At 51.9% G+C, this 6,742-nt stretch overlaps 1 non-coding gene across 1 annotated transcript; it reads left to right on the forward strand.

Annotated features, from left to right (window-relative positions):
* The first annotated feature begins 3,247 nt into the window (after positions 1 to 3,247).
* Positions 3,248 to 3,374, forward strand: LOC123611801 (small nucleolar RNA SNORA18). Its single transcript, XR_006718905.1, has one exon. It is a non-coding gene; the product is annotated as a small nucleolar RNA SNORA18 (small nucleolar RNA).
* The last annotated feature ends 3,368 nt before the right edge of the window (positions 3,375 to 6,742 follow it).

Consider the following 6,742-nt stretch of genomic DNA (forward strand, 5'->3'; position numbering starts at 1 on the left):
CATCTGTGTCCTCAGCACTCAGCGGGCTGCACATCACACCAGAATCAATCAATACATGCTGGTCGGGTAACTGAATGAAGGCTCTCCGGCTCTAGCCAATCAAAGTGAAACCTCCCCCCAGTGTCCGTCCAAGCCGTCCTGCTGGAGGATGGCGCAGGGCGGGGTGTGGGGCTGACTCACACGCCCCATTTATCCAGGAAGCCAGAGGTCAGGGGAGGCCCCCTGGGAGAGCCCCAGGCCAGTTCTGGCAGTTACAGCCAGACCGTTGGTGAGAAGTCAGGGAGGAGCTGCTGCGGGTTTTCTCAGCTCAGTCCCGTTCAATTCCCGTCCTGCACTGCCATCTCCAGGGCACCGGGACGCTCCAGGATGATCAAAGGTGCGGCAAACTCAGCCAGAACCACAGAATCACCGTCATAATCAGAGCTTTTGATCTGAGAAAGGTCAGAGCACTAGAGAAGCATCCACTCATTGTCATTCTCCCTTTGCTGTGCAAGTGTTGACACCCGCCGCCCGTCCCCTACGCCATGAGCTGGCCAGACCACGAGGCCAAGGCAGGAAGCGCCTCAGACCAGCGCTTGTCCCCGGGGTAAATGTGTCTGGCAAGCACCTGGGATCAGGGAAGATGCAGATTCCGTGGCGGTGGCTGGGGAGGGGCCTGGGAGTCTGCATTTCTAGCACATCCCAGATGCTGGTGCAGCTGGTCTGATCCCGGATATTCAAAATGTGGTCCAGGGACCAGCAGCCTCGACATGAGCATCGCCCAGAGGAGCGCTCGCTGCTCAGGATGCTGTCCTCCTCTGCGCGGCATCGGCATCACCTGGGAGCTTGTTAAACACGTGGCGTCTGAGGCCCACCCCAGACTTCCTGGGTCGGAGTCTGCAAGTGGACCAGGCCCACGGTGAGTCATCACCGTGGTGAAGACGGGGCTGCGCTGCTCTGGAACCCTGGTCCTCAAGCCCAGCAGCACCTTGAAACCAGCTTTTAAAAAATTACAGATGTGGGAATCTTTCAAGACCCCGATTTAATCTGCATTGGCTGCAGCCTGCATGCCATGGATTTTTGAAGCTCCCAGATGATTCTCATGTAAAGCGAAGTCTGAGAGCTTTGCTTTCTGTTAGAATACTTTATTGATACTTTATTAAAATTTGCCGAGATTTTTCGTAATAGCTCCTGGAGTGTTTTCTCCAAGGAAGATACACAAATAGCCAACAAACACAGGAACAGGCACTCAGCCTCACTCAGCAGCAGGGGAATTCAGGAGAAAACCACAGTGAGGCACCGCGTCCCGCCCGCTAGGGTGGGCGTCACTGTGAGCGCGGCCCGACCAGGGCGCGTGAGGGCGCGCCGCCGCTGGCGCAGGGCCATGACAGTCTGACGGCTCCCGGAGAAGTTACAGGGAGCTACCGTGTGACCTAGCAGTGCCACTCCCGCGTGCATTCTCAGAAGAATCAAAAATGGGAACTCACAGCAGCCAAAAGGGAGACACAACCCACGTGTCCCTCAGCCGATGAATGGATAAATCAAACGGGGTCCGTCCACATTTGATTACGGAATTACTCAGCCTTTAAAAAGGAACGGGGTATTGATGCATGATACAATGTGGAGGAACTTTGACAACATGATCAGCTAAGTTACAGGAGCCAGACTGGAAAGGACAACAGCGAGGGTCCGTCTTACGTGAAACGTCCAGGAGAGGCAAAGAGGGACGGGCGTGCTCTCCTGTGTCACGAGAAGCCGTGAGTTTCTGGAACCACTCCTTGGCTTTCTTGGCTGTCCTTTTGGACTGTTGCCAAGTGGTCAGGGTCCTTCTTAACCAGGTGGAACACTTCCATTTCTTCAAGAAGCTTCCTTATGTCTTCCAGTTCTGAAGGGGAGCAAAATCATAAAGATTCTGCCCGCTTTTCAGTTTGTGCCTGGCTATTTTCATTTTAGCTTCTGTTACGGAAGGGGTCTTCTGTTTCCTAAGGAGCTGTTATTTGTGTACAGAGCTGCTGTTGATTTTTTTTTTTTTAAATATTCGCTGTGTCGTCACCCTTCCTATGGCCGTTTCCCAGCTGACTGTCTTGCGTTTCTAGGTGGGGCTCACGTTCTGTACAGGGAATTTTAGGTGAGTTCTTCATTCCAAATCCTTCACAAACCACATGCACTAAAGGCCAGGCCTTCGGTCTTCTTCCCAACGTGTTCTGTGAAGTAGATGACACCACGGGCGACAGGAGCCACTCTTGGATGTCATTAAAATGTCGAATTAGTAAAGAAGTTTCTAAATGCTTGTTTCCAATCTCTGTACTTTCTCGTCACAGACCAGGAAACACCGGACAGACCAAGAGTGGTCCTCAGGCTTCATCTGGAATGTCGTCACCTCTTCTCCAGTGTCATTAGATGTTCAAACTCCAAACCTGTCGTGTGTTCTCACGTGTCCAGTTGCAAACCCCGCTTACGACCGCGAGGTCGTCAGCAGCGCCCGTGCAGAGCACCAGGCACCTGGGCTGGCGCGTGGCGCTGTGCTTGGGGTGGGCGCGCGCGTGTGTGCTTGTGTGTGACGGACTTCTACACGTCTAAAACCAGGGAGGGGAGAGGAAGAAGAAAGGATAATATTCCAAGAATAGATCTATATCTTTTAAAACAATTTAAGCTGTGTTTGTTTCTTTGGAATGTAATTAGGTATTTATTTATTTATTATTATTATTTCTATTTAACGGAGGTACTGGGGTTTGAACCCAGGACCTCATGCATGCTAAGCACACACTCTGCTGTATCTTGATATTGAAAGAGTTCATGGATTTTCTCCAAATGTGGGAGAGTAAGGAAGAGCCAGAGGACCCTGAGCCAAAAATAAGATTTAAAAATTCTGAACAAATTACAGTTTCGTGGGGGAAGGAAAGCTATGTTTTTAAAAACAGATGCTTCAGTGAAGGTGTCTCCCCTTGCTGTCAGCTAGTGTCACCAGCGGCGTTAACAGTCTGATCGCTCCTGCGGCGGCAGGAGCGCTGCCTCCGAGTCTGCGATCCCCTAAGTGCACGGTGGGCCCCGCGTGTCTTACAAGGTCCAGGCGGCGTCTGGGGGCTCCGCGCTGCCACGGGGGGGCCGGTCGCGTGTGGGAGGGAGATGGGGGGTTTCTTCTGTTGGACCCTCGAGAGCCATGGGCCCGGCTGGGCCTCACCATCCTGCAGGGCGGCGGGGAGGGACCACCTGTGGGCGCCCTGCAGTTTTACTCCCCAAGGGTCTTCATTCTGAAATCCGCCGTGGGGCTGAGGTCTCTCCTGGTGGGGCTTTCTCTGTAGAGCGACATAGTTGGAAGTGCCTCCCAGGGTAACCATGTGGATTCCTTCCCCCGCAGAGCTGCGTGTTAGATCTGTGGGGGCTACAAGACAGAGCTGCGGAAGAAGCCGTGAAAAACCTAACAGACTTTTCAATCTTAGGTACTGGCCTGTCCCGATGATCAGTGCTGTTCTGGGCTGTGATAAGCTTGGGAGTAAATCCGATTTGAACTTAATGCATGTTTAGAGGGCTTCTGAAACCCAGAACCAGGCAGACCCACCTTCCCTGACCCCAGATAATAGTCCTTAAGTGAACTGCTTGAGGAAACTGGATCCCAGAGATTACAGATGAAGAGTTCGTGAAGTGTGTCCACATTCCACTGGAGATCCAAGAAGGCCAACTAAAAGAACTATGGACTGGTTGACGTGACAACTGTTGACTGAGCAAAAATTCTTTTTGAGTGGGCTGTCTTGAAGATGACGACTCAGACACTGGAAGAACTAAGGTGAGGGGCAGCGGAAGGAGTCAGAACATGTGAAAGTCTTAATAACTGATTGACTTAAATAATGTTGCCTATGCTACACAATTAAAAAAAAAACCCTTTACGCTTAAAAATAAAATAAAATAAAATCCACCACGGGTGACACTGAGGAAGGTGATGCCTCCAAAGGGTGTGGCCAACCTGTCCCCACCTGTCCTTTCAGAGATGAGATGTGATGCTAACAAGCACCGTGTTTTAATAAGGACTCGTCACAGTCATCCCCGTGGGACCCCACACTCGCCTCCCACTTACTGCCTCTTTCATCCTTGACAAGTTTGGGGGACGGGGGAGAGGGCTGTCATCAGGGGGAAAACAGTTCTCCCTTCTGGAGCCTCTACTTCCCATTCTGTAAAATGGGCCTGTGGCTTGCTGGGAGGACGACGTGAATGTCTATAATGTGTTTGGCATGTCGCAGGCACTCAGCAAGTGGCAGATGGGAACATGGGGTGACCTACTGAACCAGCCCTGTGTTAAACCCAAAGGCCCGTCCCGAGGGGTTCCTCATTGCTTCCTGCGGATGAGACCCAGCTGAATGCTGCAAAGGCAGCTGTGAACGAAACAAAGGATGCTCTTGGGTGTGGGCAAGACTGACAGTACACCATTACCCGACACTGTGATAAGGCTGCAGGCACTAAAACAGGGTCCTGAACCAGAGGGCCGAGTGCTAGTCCAAGAAGGCATTGTTCCCAAAGGCCTCTCTGAGAAGATGTCTGAGCCAGAACTGGGTCTTGAGACTCTAACCTGAAGCCTCCCTTCCACGTGGCGGGAGCAGAGAGAGGGGTAAGAAAGATGTGGGCCATGGGGCTGGATCAACTTGGTCCCACCCTGCTCTGCCCCATAACCCTGGGCAAGTCACTTCACCGCGAAGCATCATTTTCTCCATCTGTGTTGTGATTTTAAAATGTGGCTCCAAAAATCTTTACCACTCTTCTCGTTTGGGAGGGGTGGGGTCCTCCATCCCTTCTCCTTGAATCTGGGCAGGTCTCTGATTGCTCCAACTGACAAAGTATGACAAAAGTGAGAAGATGTGACTTTCTAGGATGTCTTAAAAGGCCATGTCCTCTTCACCTGGTTCACCTGGGAACCTTGCTTTGCGAGAAGTCCCCCTTCCCCAGGACCAACCTGCTGAGGAAGCCGCAGGTGGGTGCTCCGAGGACAGCCCCGTCTGAGCTCCCTGCTGACTGCCAGCATCTCCTACCTGCCAGCCAACCTGGGAGTCTGGTCCCGTCTGGCCTTCAGCTGCCGCACCCCCAGCACATTTCATGGTAACTGCGTGAGACTCTCCACAAGAACTGCCTGGCTGAGCCATAGACGAACCCCTGACCCATCAAATTGTGAGCCAAATAAAATGGTGGCTTTATGCTAGTAAGTCTGAGGGTCATTTGTTCCATGGTTTTAGTAATAGGAGCACCTGTCTCCCTGCCCTCAATTATTTTTTTTAAATCGAAGTATAGTTGATTTTCAATGTTGTATTAGTTTCTGGCATATAGCATAGTGACTCAGTTATACATTTATATTCTTTTTCTCATTCTTTTTCATAAAAGATTATTACAAGCTATTGGATATAGTTCCCTGTGCTATATAGTAAGACCTTGTTGTTTACTTTGTATATAGTACTGTGTATATATTAATCCTAGACTCCTAATGTGTCCCCCACCCTCCCCTTTGGTAATCGTAAGTTTGTTTTCTATCTGTGAGCCTTTCTGTTTTGTAACTAAGTTCATTTGTGTTTTTTAGATTCCACATATAAGTGATATCATGCAATGCTTGTCTTTCTCTGTCTGACCTACTTCACTAAAACCTCTCCCTTGCTCACCTGCTCCTGCCACCTGGTCTTTTTTCTGTTCCTCGAACACACTGGAATGACCCTGGCCTTGGGGGGCTTTCCACTAGCTCTCCTACCTCTCCCAGGAAATTCCCCTCCGCCACCCTCTGCGTCTCCCACGGGGGTCCCCTATCTTGTAGGGTCTCAGCTCAAACAGCCAGCCCTCAGGGCGGCCCTCAGAGCGTCTGACTGGACCAGACCTCCCACCCCTCCCACCCATCACGCCACCGACCAGACCTCCCACCCCAGCCATCACACTGCCGTGGGGTTCTTGCCACACTTAACCACCATCTGATACTTTTCTGTTTGTTTATTGACTCTGCCTTCAGCCAGAATACAAGGTCTGTGGGAGGAAAGCCCTTGCCTGCTTTGATCGCCTGTGTATCCCCTGCTCCGTGTGTAACACCTGGCATAAGGGAAGCCTGGGAAGCCATGAAAAGATGAGAGGGACAGGCATCTCTGACAGAGAACAGCAAGGAGAAATGATGAGGATGGTGTGTTCCGGGTGAGAAGAGCACCTGGCTGAGGCTGCCGGGGTTCGGGGTGGCTCAGGCAGGGGGGGAGAAGTCCAGGCCTTCTAAAACACAGGAAGGGTATTTTCAGGCAAAACTGTCATCTGATGTAGGGAGGCGTGGATTGTGGTAAAATGCACATCACATACAATTTGCCGCTTTAACCATTTCTAAGTGCGCAGTTCAGGGGCGTCAAGCACGTTCCCGTTGTGCGGCCGCCGTCACCGTCCATCTCCAGAACTTTTGCATCTTCGGGAACTGAGACTGTGTCCCCATCAGAACTGCCCACTCCCCTCCCCTGGCCCTGACGACCACCCTTGCACTTTGTGTCTCTCTGAATCCGCCCATTCCAGGGACCTCTGCAAGTGGGGTCGCACAGGAGGTGTCATTAGTGTCCGGATTATGTCACTCGAGCAGTGACTTTCAGGCCCACCCGTGCCATATAAGCTGCACATGTTATACTGCGGGAAACTATACAGAGCAGCACTTACTCTGTGGCCTTTCAAGGCTGAATAGTACCCGACTGCGCGTGGGTACCACGCGCTGCTCCCCCACTCAGCAGCGCGGGGGCTGCGGGGCTTAAGGGCTCTCTCTAGCGCCAGCTGG

Source organism: Camelus bactrianus, chromosome 18 (assembly GCF_048773025.1).
Source record: "Camelus bactrianus isolate YW-2024 breed Bactrian camel chromosome 18, ASM4877302v1, whole genome shotgun sequence".
NCBI lineage: Eukaryota > Metazoa > Chordata > Mammalia > Artiodactyla > Camelidae > Camelus > Camelus bactrianus.